Source organism: Eurosta solidaginis, chromosome X (genome assembly GCF_040869045.1).
Source record: "Eurosta solidaginis isolate ZX-2024a chromosome X, ASM4086904v1, whole genome shotgun sequence".
In the NCBI taxonomy this organism is placed as follows: Eukaryota; Metazoa; Arthropoda; class Insecta; order Diptera; family Tephritidae; genus Eurosta; species Eurosta solidaginis.
Genome location: NC_090324.1, coordinates 164,752,211 through 164,768,751, shown reverse-complemented (window position 1 = coordinate 164,768,751; position 16,541 = coordinate 164,752,211).

Here is a 16,541-nt window from a genome sequence, read left to right as displayed (position 1 = left end):
CCACAAGCAGCAAATGCGCTCCCAAATAACGGCAGCCTTGCCACCCACACGATACACTTTCGCTCCCCCCTTCACCACAACGGGGGTTGATTTTGCGACCCTTTTTTGATAAAAGCATCCATGCTAAGATCGCCTACCCTCGTGAAGGGTTACGTGGCCGTTTTTGTTTGCTTCACGACAAAAGCGGTACATCTCGAGTTGTGCTCAAATCTCACCTCTGAGGCCTTTCTGGCTGCATTTGCCCGTTTTGTTGGACGTCGAGGCTATCCCGCAACTATGATGAGCGATAATGGCACAACCTTTGTAGGTGCCAAAAGAGCTACGGAAAAGGAATTTGTGACCTTCTCGAAGGAAGTATCCCAAGAAGTCGTCAAAAAATACGCCGCTCAAGGCATAAAATGGAAGTTACTTTTTTCAGGCGAACATGGATGTAACACCAACTCCAAGGCCAATAACGTCGATACGCTCTCAGGTGGTGGTGGCTAGCAATCACGCCGAGCGCCAAAACAACAACTCCAACAATAATTTCATGCAATGTCGCGTATGCGCTCGCCATCATGCGCTGCGTACTTGCCCACTCTTTCGGGGCATGCAGTCGTCGCAGCGGTACCTCCTGGCACGAGCCCATGGGTATTGTACCAATTGTCTGGCGCTATTACACTCGACGAGTGAGTGTACGTCGCCCATTATGTGCCGCATTTGTGCCCTTCCACACCACACCATGCTCCACCGGGCCCCACCACCACCAACACCATCGAGCCACGCCGCACCAACGCCTCAAGTGCCTCCGACACCGGCACCACGCTCTAACTCTCGCCGCCGCCGCCAACGCCCACAACAACAAGCCGTCAACAGTCGTTACAATCCTACCACAGTCACGATCCCAAAAGCATGGACCATTCGGTGCTCAGCAGCAGGCCTTCAGACGGCTTCACACCGAGGCAAGGTGGCAAATATCCTCATGAACGAGGCCATCAGAGCGCTGTAGCAGCTCAGATTGACATTAGCCGGATAACGCGTCTAGGCGGGGCAAGATGTTCAAGTGAGCGATTAGCGCACGCACCTTTTACTGAATTTGTACCCTTTGAATTAATAACCCTAATCACCACACCACGGTAACACACCCAACACTTTAAATGCGTGGTTGGCAACGCGTGCGCTACTCGCTCGCCTGAACGAGCATCAGCTGTCAACCAATCATGTTGACATTCTTTTCTTCACATCTTTTTGCACATAATTTTGGAAAAATCGAGTTTGGATTGTTCGCGCTCTAAGTACGGTTTATCCTATCTATATATTTTGTGTATCACCTGGTGTGCTTCACTTTATCGCTTTTTTTCAAACCAAACCCAATAATCTTATAAATATTGGAAAACTTTGTATTTTATTGCATTAATTTCTTCTCGAGAAAATTATGTACACCTAACATACTCTGCGAAATTACATATCCGTATTTAATTAAATAGACAGTTTTGTGCGAGCGTGTATAAATTCTACTGTATTTTAATAACGCACAAGGTTAAAGCAGAACAAATCTACAACGATCATCCACATCATCAACGCAAGTAAGGCGAACTTATAGCGTTAATTAACTACATAATTGCAACCCGGTCGTTCTGAGTGCTCCGAAACCCACCACCATCGCCATCCTCATCATCCGTACCGTCGTGAGACTCTACCTCCCCAGCACCTACAGCAACGGAGCTGTACAGTGTTCAAACATTTTTAATTATTCAAGTTAGCTTAATATTTTTCAATTTTCTTTATTAAATTGAAAACACATTTTATATTATATTCGCAATTTCATTTTTGACACTAACTCTTCATACTCATTAAAATGTAATATATAATTTTTTTTTTTCTCTCTTCAATTTTCAAATATTAATTTTTCAAACTCATTGCAAAATACAAAAATATTTTAATTAATTAATTAAACAAGCGGCCACCGTGGTGTGATGGTAGCGTGCTCCGCCTACCACACCGTATGCCCTGGGTTCAAGCCCGGGCAAAGCAATATCAAAATTTTAGAAATAAGGTTTTTCAATTAGAAGACAATTTTTCTAAGCGGTGTCGCCCCTCGGCAGTGTCTGGCAAGCGCTCCGGGTGTATTTCTGCCATGAAAAGCTCTCAGTGAAAACTCATCTGCCTTGCAGATGCCGTTCGGAGTCGGCATAAAACATGTAGGTCCCGTCCGGCCAATTTGTAGGGAAAATCATGAGGAGCACGACGCAAATTGGAAGAGAAGCTCGGCCTTAGATCTCTTCGGAGGTTATCGGGCCTTACATTTTTTTTTTTATTTTAATTAAATTAAATTACTTACAATACTTATTACAAAAAATTGTTTTTCTTGTATTATATTCATACATAGTTTTTATATGTGTAGGATTATAGGTAGGCACTGTGGAACAGGGTCGGACAAAAACAGGAAACAATTTTTTTTTCATAATTGCATTGCTTCAACGTTTTGATTATTAAAACAATTGCCAAAACTCAATAAACGTTTTTTCTGCCCTACAGTGGGCTCCAGCAAAAACAATACAAAAAAAAAAATAAAAAAAAAAAAAAAACAAAACATGATTAATATTTTTTTCACATAAAGCTGTGGTTCCGAATTTAACCAAAAAGATTTTTTTTGCGTAAACGGTGGCCCCGTAAACCACCAATGGAATTTTTTTTAATCCCGGTGCGTCCGAGGATATTCGTATTACAAATTTGAAAAGATGCAGTGCGCTCGTATCTATAAAAATAAAACCATACAATTTAATAAAAACGGTGCGTCCGTAATAACACAAACACATTGAGATCTTTTTAATAAAGCGGTGCGTCCGTTATCAACAGCCAAGTCCTTATACCCAAATAAAAAACTTTCCTTTGAAATCAAATTAAATTAAATTACTTCAATATACATTCAATTTATCATTAAATATTCAGTCTTTCATTAAATTGCCGGATAATTCTTTCAATTTCCCATCAACATTCAATTCAGTTTCAATTTCTGTTAAATTTTCGTAAGCAATTCCTACAAATTCGACTTTAATCAGTTTAAATATTTCTTCCTTGCTTCCTACTACATATGTTTCTTAGAAACCAAAAAGTAGTTCCCAGAATTCCAGAACAAGACTCAGATTCCGAAAATTCCGAAAATTCCAAAAATTCAGATTCCAATTCCAAAAATTTTAATTCCGAAATTTCCGATTCCGAAAATCTTGATTTTAAAAGCCCAGTTTCCGAAGGCTCAACCACATATTCGCCCAGTACAATCAAAAACCTTGTAGTTAGACTTTCTTTGTCCGGAGAATTTCACGGATTTGAGGAATTGCCCGAAAGAAATATTTCAAATCCTCCAAATTCCGATACAAATATGGCGACTCCTGAAGAAAAAAGGACTTTATCAGCATGTGTGCTGGTATTATGCGTGAAAATTATAGCGTGAGCCCCTGGGTCTCGAATCTTTCATTAATAAAATTGAGTTAATCGAACAATTTGTCGACGAAAATTTAACTGGAATCTGTATTTCATATATTAAATCCAAACTCGATGGTAAAGCTCGAGAATCGATACCAACTCAAGTACTTTCAGTTAATGATATAAAAATAGCACTACGTAACCGTATAAAACCCGGCAACTCCAAAGTTGTGGCCGGAAAAATTGCGGCTTTGCAAGTTAATAATAATAATTACACCGATTTTGCAAAACGCGTCGAGGAATTGTCTGATTCTTTAGAGCGTTCGCTCATTATCGAAGGGATTACTCAGGCCAAAGCCCATGAAATGGCCATCGAGCAAACAGTTAACGTTTGCCGATTGAACGCAAAAACCAGTTTAGTCAAATCAATCCTCGCTTCAACCAATTGTTCTGATTCCAAGGACGTAGTAGCTAAACTGATTGTAGAACAATCAAATGAAATAAAAGAACGCCAAGTTTTAGCATTTAGGGCGCGGAACAATAACAATATTAGAAATTTTGAAAGTAATAACCGAGGTCGAAACTTCCAACATCAAAGTCGTAACTTTAACAATTATAGACAAAATAGACCATCTTTTAGTAACAATAACTATGGCAACAACTTCAATCGCGGCAATCAAAGGCAAAATTTCGGTTCCGGCGGCGGAAATCGGCATCAGTCTAACAATAATAATAATAGCAACAATAGTCGTACTAGCAATAATAGCGGTTCTAACACTTCCAATAATAGAGCTAGAAATGCAAGTCTCCGGGCTTTAAACAGGGAAGCCCCTCAGGAGCGAACACTGAGGGAGGACGAGACAAACTACTAACTGATTCAGCTCACAGTTTTTCTTTTAAAAACGTTTATTGTCTTAACTTAAATTATTGCGATTTTTTACAAATAAATATTACTGGTTCTAACAAATTTTTTACATTTCTAGTCGATACACAAGCCGACATTTCGTTAATTAAAATTTCGTCTCTTAATAAAAATTTGTCAATTAATAGCAATGATACAATTAATATTACTGGAGTAACTACAGATACAGTTTCTACATTAGGTACTTTTACAACTAACTTACACTTTTCAAATTTTTATATCAAACATACGTTGCACGTGGTAGACAATGATTTCAACATTCCATCAGATGGAATACTTGGTAAGGATTTCCTAAAAACAAATAAATGCGATATCAGCTATGCAACAAATTGCATTTATTTCTGGATAGGCAATGAAAAGATCGCACTTCCCATCCTTCACGGAATGGAAAGCGATACATTTGTTATACCACCTCGTTGCGAAGTTTATAGAATTTTCGCCTTGGAAAAAGACTCAGGAACCACTTTTCGTGGATTCTCAAGAGATTTCTGACGGTGTTTTCACAGCGAAATGTATAGTTGATACTAGTAATCCGATCATTAAAATAATAAACACCACAAATAGCGTAAAATACGTAAAAAAAATGCAACATTCAAACCGAAAAACTTTCTAATTATAATGTTTATAAAATCAATAACCCAGTAAAACGAGATAGTCGTATTAAAGAACTTAAAAGCATTTTAGAAAAACAAATACCTAATTATGCTGAAAATAAGCTTATTAACTTATGTTTACAATATTCCGAAATTTTTGCGCTAGACAATGATAAAATGACATTAAACAATTTTTATGAACAAAAACTAAGACTAAACGATACGACGCCAGTATACATTAAAAATTACCGCCTACCGTATTCTCAACGCGAAGAAATAAATAAACAGGTTAATAAATTATTGGAAAACGATCTGATCGAAAATAGTTGTTCGAATTATAACAGTCCCTTGATTTTGGTACCGAAAAGAGACCTAAATAGCCAAAAATCGTATAGAATGTACGTTGACTTTAGGGCTGTAAATAAAAAGTTAATTGCCGATAAATCCTTTGGCACGTGTAGACGATATTTTGGATAACCTTGGCAGTGCGAAATTCTTTTCTACTTTAGATCTTTTTTCGGGTTTCCACCAAATTCCACTTCACAAAGATTCAAGAGACATAACATCTTTTAGTACTGACCGCGGAGCTTTTCGATGGAAGGTGTTACCATTTGGCCTAAACGTGGCTCCAAATTCACTTTCAAGAATGATGTCAATTGCATTTTCTGGTATTTCACCCAACCAAGCCTTTATGTATGTAGACGATATAATAGTAATTGAATGTAGCGAAGCATATCATCTCAATAATCTAAAAAAAGTTTTCGAAACCTGTAGAAAGTTCAACTTGCGACTTAACCCAAAAAAATGTAATTTTCTTCGACCTGAAGTAACTTTCTTAGGGCATAAATGCTCAGCAAATGGTTTGCTACCAGACGATTCAAAAACTGAAGCAATTAAAAGGTATCCTAAGCCACGCGATAAAGATGCTGTCCGAAGATTCGTGGCACTTGCAAATTATTATAGGAGATTCATTCCAAATTTCGCTTCTTTAGCAGCTCCATTGAATCGTTTGAGTAGAAAAATGTTGAATTTAATTGGGGTACGGCATGTGAGTTAGCTTTCGAAAAACTAGGAAAAAGTCTGATTTCTCCAAAACTATTACAATATCCAGATTTCACCAAAGAATTTTTAATTTCGGTTGATGCTTCAAAGTTAGGTTGTGGTGCAATACTGAGTCAAAATCATAATGGTAACGACTTGCCAATTTGTTTTGCTTCAAAAGCCTTTAGCAAATCGGAACAAAATAAAGCAATAATTGAATTAGAACTTTTGGCAATATATTTTGCAATAAAGCAATTTCGTGCATATATTTATGGCACTCACTTCAAAGTTAAATCAGATCATCGTCCACTAGTTTATCTATTTAATATGAAAGATCCGTCGTCGAAACTTTCCAGAATCCGTTTGGAATTGTCCGAATATAATTTTACTATAGAATATATTAAAGGAAAATCTAACGTAGATGCAGACGCATTATCGCGAATTTCAATTCAAGAACTTAAAAATTCCAGACGAGGTCTATGACGAAACGTCACGAACAATTACAACAATCGGCTGAAGACATAAACGAAGAAAATGTCAAATTACAGGTATTCGACAAGTTTTCATATAATTTTTCCAAGAAAATCCATAGGATAAAAAGCCAAATATGTCATGACAACGATAATGATAAAATTAATTTAAAAATATATGCGCATTTAAAACATAAAAAACTCGAGTTACTTAATATTGTGTGTACTAACAAAATAACGCCATTAGATGAATTAATTTTGAAGCTTGAAAAAGAAGCTAGTAGTTAATTTAGAGACTCACATCGGTAATCGCCGATTTGAGGTGGAATGATTGGCTATCCGCTCACTCGATCACGCTTACGCCTTTTCCTCGTGGAGGCTTCTTACCAAATTGTGGATGACCTTTCTTCACACCCGATTCCAATGAGATTAGGCAAATACGTGTACGTGTAGACCAAGAATTCCAACTGCAAATGCTTGGTAGTTACAGGTGCTTGGACTATGTATTGAACAGCTGCTGTTGGTCAGATAACTTTCGGCAGTTCCGGCGTAGTATTGCACACTAGGAGGAAGTTCTCAAACACGAGAATGTGCTGCCCAAACTGATAACACCTTTCTTGGATTAGGTTATGGTTTATTCTTTATTTCCCTGAGGGGTGATTTTAACAACTGCGGTTGAATACAATACTGTGGTTGTACGATATGAAATACCCGTACTGATGCGCGATTATCGCAAAGTTTATATGGCAAGATTCACGTTGTTTGAAATATACAATTGACGCGAGCATAAAATGGATATAACAATACAATACCGTATGTAAATTGGATGTTCCTCGCACAGTGTTGCTTGGTAGAAAAGGTGATGATTTTCCAGGAAAACGATGGTTCGCACGACAGCACAAATTACAATCTTTCAACAGCACTTTGATTTCCAAAAAAAACTCTGCAACCGGGATATTCGTATTTATATAATTTGCGCGAAACAAAATTTTATTTAGGAAAACTTGTCTTTTTCTGGCAAAGATGACAACAATTATATAAAAAATTTACAAGACCAAAAGGTGGTTGTTTTCTGACAGGTGGCGATTTTGCCAGATCGCCATCCTGCATTTGCGGCGAATTACATTTGGTGGATTTTGCGCGATGGAGGCTGCCACACGTCCAAGAGGATTCCCAGTGGGAAATTTAAGGGTAAATACAATTCTTTGATTTTATGGGTAACTCAATATAATACAATTCCATAATCGAATACAATGCAAGATATGGGTTATATATATAAATTCATAGGTATTCGATACAATACAATTCAATAATCGGATATAATACCAAGTACGGGTTAAATGTATAAATTCATAGAACTACGTATAAAAAGGAGAGAGATGGGACGAATGACAGCCTACACCGCGTAACCATCCTGGGCCGCCTAGGCGCACTAAGCGCCTAATGTGTGCTTCAGCTCCTGCTAGGCGCGTACTGCCTCCTGGATCAGGATTTTCCCCACCTTCGTTTTGTATGTGGCGGTGCGCAAGCCGGTCGCGGTGCACCGGATGGTACGCTCCCCGACCAGAACACTCAGAACCCCTCCCAAATTGATCTGGTATTAGGCAGTGATCTTATCCCACAAATAATGTTAATGGCATCGAAAAGATCTCCCCCACACTGCTAGCTCAAAACACAATATTTGGCTGGATAATAAGTGGCCAAAACCCCGAAAAGGTCGGATCACACTCTGCTCAAGCGTGGGAAGTGACGAATGTCCCGCTGAATGAACAGCTATGGCAATTCTGGGAAATCGAAGAAATACCCAGAGTGCGAGTGGAAACCCCAGAAGATAAAATGTGCGAAGAATTTTATCAAAGCACAACCACTCGCATGGATAACGGTCGATATATGGTTCGGCTCCCATTTAAATCAACATTCCCGAACGATATCGACCTAGGTCAATCCCGTACTGCGCAGCCCTACGACAGTTCCACGGCATGGAACGTTCCCTCTCAAAAAAGGGCGATCTCAAGCAGCAATACGACCAGGTACTCGAAGAATATCTGTCCCTAGGCCACATGGAAGAATTCAGTCCCAATGAAATAAAATCCCTGGGTAAATACTGCTCATTCTATCTCCCTCACCATGCAGTCGTAAGGCCAGACAAAAAGACAACAAAGGTCAGAGTTGTGTTCAACGCCTCCAAAAAGTCGGGCTCCGGTCACTCCCTCAACGATGTTTTATGTACCGGACGAACCCTCCAACCCGATCCCCGACTTATGTTGCTGAAATGGCGAACATATAAATATGTGTTTAATGGCGACGTCGAGAAAATGTACCGCCAAATTCTCTTGCACCCCGATGACCGAGACTACCAACGGATAATATTCCGAACCCCCGAACACAGTCCAATAAAGGACTACAAGTTAAAAACGGTCACCTTCGGGGTTAACTGCGCGCCTTTCCTGGCTATTCGCACTCTACACGAGCTGGCGAAAGACATAGCCGATTCCCATCCACGCGCAGCCCCAATACTAAAATCCGAGACGTATGTTGACGATATTTTATCTGGCAGTCATGATCTTCAATCAGCCGAGCAATCCCTAACAGAGACTATAGACGCTCTCAATTCAGCGGGATTTCCCCTAAAAAAGATCACGGCAAACCATCCCAACATCCTCCAAAAAATATCGAAAACTGATCTGCTGGAAACAAACTTTCTCGAGTTCGAAAAGACTAGCACCGCCAAGACCCTGGGCATCCAGTGGAACGCCCTAACGGATACATTCTCGTATACCGTCGACTCAAATCCGGCATCCACTGCAGCCATGAAGCGGCAAATTCTCTCCTCTATTGCGAAACTTTTCGATCCCGCAGGGTGGCTGATGCCCATAATGATCCAAGCAAAAATCCTGATGCAAGAGCTATGGCTAGACGGGACTGACTGGGATGAGCCAGTAAAACCCCTCCGTCTCATTAAGTGGGCGCAGTTCGCCGAAAACCTCCCAACGATCTCGGAGATTCAAATACCACGCTGGATAAACTACAACCCCGATAAACCAGTTGAGCTCCATGGCTTCTGCGACGCCTCGGAAAAGGCTTATTGCGCGACACTTTACGTAAGAACCACCGTAGGAACTCAAGTCTTCTCTCACCTTTTAGTCTCTAAAGGAAAAGTGGTCCCCCTAAAAACCATCAGTTTGCCACGACTAGAGTTATGCGGCGCGGTCTGTTTAGCCAAGTTAGTCGCAGTTGTCCAATCCCATCTCGGCCTCAATCAGCGAAAATTAACCATGTGGTCTGACTCCGAAATCGTTCTAGCCTGGCTGGAGAAACCACCTCATTCCTGGAAAACCTATGTCTCCAATCGAACTGCGCAGATCATCGACCTCATCGGCAATGCCACTTGGCGTCATGTACGCAGCAAGGATAATCCCGCAGATATGGGCACCAGAGGATGCACCCCACTCGAGCTAGCTAACTCATCCCTATGGTGGAATGGCCCAGAGTGGCTTTCCCGACCCCCCGAGGACTGGCCAACACCAACGGCCAGAAATATTGTACCCCCCGAACTTCGCCGAGTCGAATCACTGCATGCAGCGGAAGAGTCAGAAGACTTCTTGGAACGGTTCTCTTCCTATCCCCGCGCCCTACGCGTAACAGCGTACATGTTGAAATTTGTAACCCGGCTTAGAAATGCTGTAGGAGGCAATCGTACCCCTAACGATCCCATCCTCTCTTACGCCGACGTCATGCGCGCGAAAATCCGTCTGCTGAGCTTGACTCAGTCGAAATTCTTCGCTTCCGAAAGAGCCTCCCTCGAAAATTCAAAACCAATCGGAAAGCGAAGTCCCCTACTGGCACTTGACCCCTTCCTGGATACAAACGGGATTCTCCGTACCAACGGAAGATTAGTAAACGCCGACATGACCTACAATGAGTGTCATCCTATCATTCTCCCCGAAAAGGCTAGATTTACTACCCTTTACATAAGGTTCCTGCACGAGAGCTTCCTCCATGCGGAATTTCGCCTCCTGCAACAAGCTATGAGGCAGGAATTCTATACCCCCCGACTCAAACCTCAGCTGAAAAAATGTATTTTCTAATGTAAAGTCTGCACCATCCATAAGCGACAAACGCAGTCCCAAATGATGGCAGCTTTACCCCCCGAACGATGCACTTTCGCGCCCCCCTTCACTACTGCTGGCGTAGACTTCGCCGGCCCGTTTCAAATCAAAGCTTCGATGCTCCGATCTCCAACCCTCGTAAAAGGTTATGTAGCCGTTTTCGTTTGTTTCACCACCAAGGCGATCCACCTGGAATTGTGTTCAGATCTCACCAGTAAGGCTTTTCTCGCTGCCTTCGCTCGGTTTGTAGGGCGTCGAGGGTACCCGAAACAAATGATGAGCGACAACGGCACAACATTCATTGGTGCTAAGCGAGCTACCGAAGTAGAGTTCGTCGCCTTCCTCAACGAAGTCTCGACAGATATTGTCCAAAGGTACGCGCCACAAGGCATCGAATGGAAATTTATACCCCCCGGCGCACCCCACATGAGCGGATTATGGGAATCTGCCGTCAAAAGTTTTAAAACCCATTTGAGAAAGGTCGCCGGAACACACAGCTTCACCTTTGAAGAATTCTCGACCCTATTAGTTCGCATCGAGACCGTTCTCAACTCTCGCCCTATCTCCCCGCTTTCTCAGGATCCAGCGGATCTCACCGCCCTCACACCTGGCCATTTTCTCCGAGGCGCACCCCTCCTCGCCATCCCCGAGCCGAACTATGAACACCTCTCTATGATCAACCGTTGGGACCGGTTGAAAGTTTTACATCACCAATTCAGCAAACGCTGGAAGAATGATTATCTCATGCAGTTACATAAGCGGTATCGATGGCAAACCGCTCAACCTCCCCATAAAATCGGCGATCTAGTCGTCATTAAGGAAGACAACCTACCCTCTACCGAATGGCGCCTAGGACGCGTGGAAGACACCCATATAGGAAGAGACGGCCATATCCGAGTAGTCAACGTACGCACGCAAAACGGTGTGCTCACCAGGCCTATCACAAAATTGTGCTTCCTGCCACCAGCGGAACCTAATTCAACCTCGCATGGTCCCCTATCATCTCCCGACCTAACTACAGTCCACCAAGACTAAAGATTGACACCATCTCAGAACATACCTGAACCATCCCGTATCTCTCACAATCAGTCTCTAACCTGGCGATTCCTCTCAGACATACCACTAATGTGCATTAATGTCCTCTCCTTTCACAGATGGATCGTCAGCGCCCTCCGGTTCCCACAACCACGTCGCTCGCTGGAGTCGCGAGTCGTAGTACCCGCAGCCCCGACACGTCGCATCACCCCCGCGGTGGCTGATTACCGCAAACGTCGTCTCTGTTTGCAGCATCACGCACTTTTGGTGTGCCCTCTCTTTCAGGCAATGCTCACGCATCAGCGGTTGGTTATAGTCAAGGCACACCAATTCTGTAGCAACTGTTTGGCATTATCGCATCGGACCATTAGTTAATTTAGAGACTCACCTCGGTAATCGCCGATTTGAGGTGGAATGATTGGCTATCCGCTGACTCGATCACGCTTACGCCTTTTCCTCGTGGAGGCTTCTTACCAAATTGTGGATGACCTTTCTTCACACCCGATTCCAATGAGATTAGGCAAATACGTGTACGTGTAGACCAAGAATTCCAACTGCAAATGCTTGGTAGTTACAGGTGCTTGGACTATGTATTGAACAGCTGCTGTTGGTCAGATAACTTTCGGCAGTTCCGGCGTAGTATTGCACACTAGGAGGAAGTTCTCAAACACGAGAATGTGGTGCCCAAATTGATAACACCTTTCTTGGATTAGGTTATGGTTTATTCTTTATTTCCCTGAGGGGTGATTTTAACAACTGCGGTTGAATACAATACTGTGGTTGTGCGATATGAAATACCCGTACTGATGCGCGATTATCGCAAAGTTTATATGGCAAGATTCACGTTGTTTGTAATATACAATTGACGCGAGCATAAAATGGATATAACAATACAATACCGTATGTAAATTGGATGTTCCTCGCACAGTGTTGCTTGGTAGAAAAGGTGATGATTTTCCAGGAAAACGATGGTTCGCACGACAGCACAAATTACAATCTTTCAACAGCACTTTGATTTCCAAAAAAAACTCTGCAACCGGGATATTCGTATTTATATAATTTGCGCGAAACAAAATTTTATTTAGGAAAACTTGTCTTTTTCTGGCAAAGATGACAACAATTATATGAAAAATTTACAAGACCAAAAGGTGGTTGTTTTCTGACAGGTGGCGATTTTGCCAGATCGCCATCCTGCGTTTGCGGCGAATTACATTTGGTGGATTTTGCGCGATGGAGGCTGCCACACGTCCAAGAGGATTCCCAGTGGGAAATTTAAGGGTAAATACAATTCTTTGATTTTATGGGTAACTCAATATAATACAATTCCATAATCGAATACAATGCAAGATATGGGTTATATATATAAATTCATAGGTATTCGATACAATACAATTCAATAATCGGATATAATCCCAAGTACGGGTTAAATGTATAAATTCATAGAACTACGTATAAAAAGGAGAGAGATGGGACGAATGACAGCCTACACCGCGTAACCAGCTAGTAAACACAGTATTAAGCAAGCAGAATGGCAAAAAGATGATCAAATATTTAAATATTTTTCTATTTCAAATTTTAAAAGTACAGGGAATTCAATTTTAAAAAATTTACAAATACTATTAATAGAACCTGTCGAAACAGTTACGAACAACGACAAAAAACTTAAACTAATGGAAATTTACCATAATGACCCGATATCAGGTGGTCACTGCGGAAATAAAAAGCTTTACGCAAAAATACGTACAAAATATTATTGGAAAGGAATGACCCGTGATATTGCCACATACGTCAAAAATTGCAAAAAATGCCTTTGGAATAAAGTCAAGCCAAAAACCAAAGAAAATTTGGTGCTTACACCAACACCCTGCAAACCTTTCGATGTCGTAGTTATAGATACAATAGAACCTTTGCCTGAGTCGAATAATGGGAATAGGTTCGCGGTTACCATTATGTGCGACTTAAGCAAATACCTAGTTACAATATCAATCCCTGATAAGACAGCAAAAACAATTGCAACTGCCATTTTTGAAGGCTTCATCCTCATTTATGGCATAATGAAATCAATTAAAACCGATTTAGGAACTGAATATAAAAATGAAATTTTCTCTGAATTAACTAAACTCCTAAAAATCGAACATAATTTTTCTACAGCTTACCATCATGAAACCCTAGGTACAATTGAAAGAAATCATCGGGTGTTTAATGAATATTTACGAGCTTTTCTAAATGATAACTTCCTCGAATGGGACATTTATTTGAAATATTTTACATTTTTGCATAATACAACTCCTAGTACAGTTTTTGATAATGGATTTTCTCCATACGAATTAGTATTCGGTAGAAATGTTACCTTACCAAATGAAGTTCAAAAGGAACAAATCGATCCAATTTACAATGTTAAAAATTATGCAAAAGAAGTAAAATATAGACTACAAAAAATGCATAAAATAGCAAAAGATTTAATTAATAAACATAAAATTAAAAATAGGGATCTATATGATAAGAGGGCGCGTCCGTTAGCGATTAATATAAACGATAAGGTAGTAGTACAAAAAGAACCTAGAAATAAACACGAAAGCATTTACCAAGGACCATATATAGTCACAAAAATTGATGGAGTTAATGTCACGGTTTTAGATGAAATAAATAAAAAGGAAAAAACCGTTCACAAAAACCCAATCAATAAGGTAAACTAAAAATTTTTTTTTCTCATACAAATTTACCAACTAGCTTGTAACTAATTTTAAATTTTCATTACTCTGTTATTGAAGCATGAAATCTCAAATTAAAATTTATATTCATATATGAAAACAAAAATTTCAATTTGCATGTAAATAAAACCAAATATTAATATGCACACACTATTTGTAATAAATATATATAATACATTAATTTAGTGCAATAGAAATTAGAAAGCAAATTACATGTAAGTATCTGAATTAATATTAAAAAAATTTCAACAAAAAATTGATCTGTTGAACGAATGAGAAAAAATTGGAGGAACACCCTAATATCATACATTCATTCAACCAAAACAATTTAAAAGTCATAGGAACAAGAAGAATATGACAAATCTGATCAACTTGTCAGATTCTTCTTTTTCTAAGGAAGGGTGGTATAACCGCACTACGTTACCCGCCTTTACGTATAACCGCACTGCGTTACCCGCCTTTTAGAGTGGCGGTCGTGCCAATGAAAAGGAAAAGTAGCTAAGAAAAGTGAAATTATTTATGACCTAATTGAAAAGAAGTAAATGTTTAAAATAAAAAGAAACAATCTATTGTAAAACATAGAAAAACAACATTTTTAGTTATTTAAACAAAAAAAACAGAACAAGTAAGTGTGTGTGCGCATTGGGCTGCATACACGAATTAACGTGAGTATTTAAGTACATAGAAAAATGGTTGGTGTTGAAAGGCCAACCTTAAAGCAGCGCCCCTTCAACTCAGCTACTCAGGAGGAGTGACTGGGTTGCTTAATAAAGTAACCACTTCCTCTGACTAACCTGCGAGGAATGAAGTGACAACAGCAAATTCATTCTCTTTTATACTGCTTTTGCTATGATGCGAGTGAGAAATGAACCGCTAATTGGGTACTTCAGTTTGCCATTTACTGTGAGTTGGCGTGCTGTGTGCATATTAATGTTATCGCCAAATGCATGCATTGGTATGTAGCTGCTGCTGTTAATGTACTATGTATGTATACTCTCAGGCGTAGGTGAAAAAGGGTTAGAGTGGGAGTCTCAGGCGTAGGAGAAAAAGGGTTACAGTGGGGGTCGTACTATTGTAACGCTACGTTACACATGTGTGGGGTGAAACATGAAAATGACGATTTGCAAGAGTGGCTTCGGAATTTTCATGTTTCACCGCCATCATTATAAATTTTGGACTAAATGCAAGCAGGCGTGTGCAGAACTCAAATAGTAAATTAAATCAAACTAAAATATAAACTAAGGATATTGCTAACGTAATTAAAATATTAACTATACTACACAAAATAAAACTAAATAAATAAGGGTAACTTAAAACATAAAGTACGTGTTGGGAATTCGTGTTTGGTGTGGAGTGTGCAGTAGGGTGTGCGCGTAAGTACAACTTTTTCGGAGGCTCATGAAATGGAACCTCACACCATCAATTTATCATTTTTTAGACACAGGTACTGAGGTCAACCAAAACGCAATTTTTACTTAGTATGGCTGGACGAAAAAATACCCAGGAAGAAGTTATTTGCTATCGCTTTCGGCACAGTTCTTAAAAATAATAACCTAAGTTTTGACAAAGATATCAAATTAAAAATTTTCATACGATAACGCCTGTGTAAAAGTGAGCGTGGTCACTAGAGGGTTAAGCCGATTCCATTTAATTTTGGCAGCCACCTTCCCTTTTATGAAAAATTCTATCCTGCCAAGTTTTATTTTGATCGGACAAGAAACAACTGATTTATTAGTTTAACGCCGCTAAGGATATCAAATCGCACACTGTGCAGTGGAGAGAATCAACTTCGTCAAATCCACGGGGGGATGCCTGAACTGTTTATCCCCAGGACGCAGAGTGATCAGGTGCACCAGTTCCTACAACTGTGCCGAATGCCACTCTCGTCACCATGCGCTCCTGCATGCGGAGACATTTCAGCAAACTGCGGTGCGCAACACATTCAAAGATGCGGATAATATCCCAACAACTTCGGCCCAGGCGCGAAAAAGGCAGGAATCGGGGCTACCAAATTTGTCTGCGAAGAAGAATGTAAAGTCCTGTCATGCGAATTCCAGCACAGGTGTACATTAGGAAATGCTCGCGTACACATTCACCATAATGGTACCGACTCCTCCGCGCGGGCACTAATTGATTCAAGGTTTGAATGTTCCTTCATGACAGAAAGACTAAAACGCAGAATCAATTTGTCGGCAAGGAAAATCCGTGACCAAATTTCAGGCATCACCAATGCATTATCTGTCCGCAGTGGATCC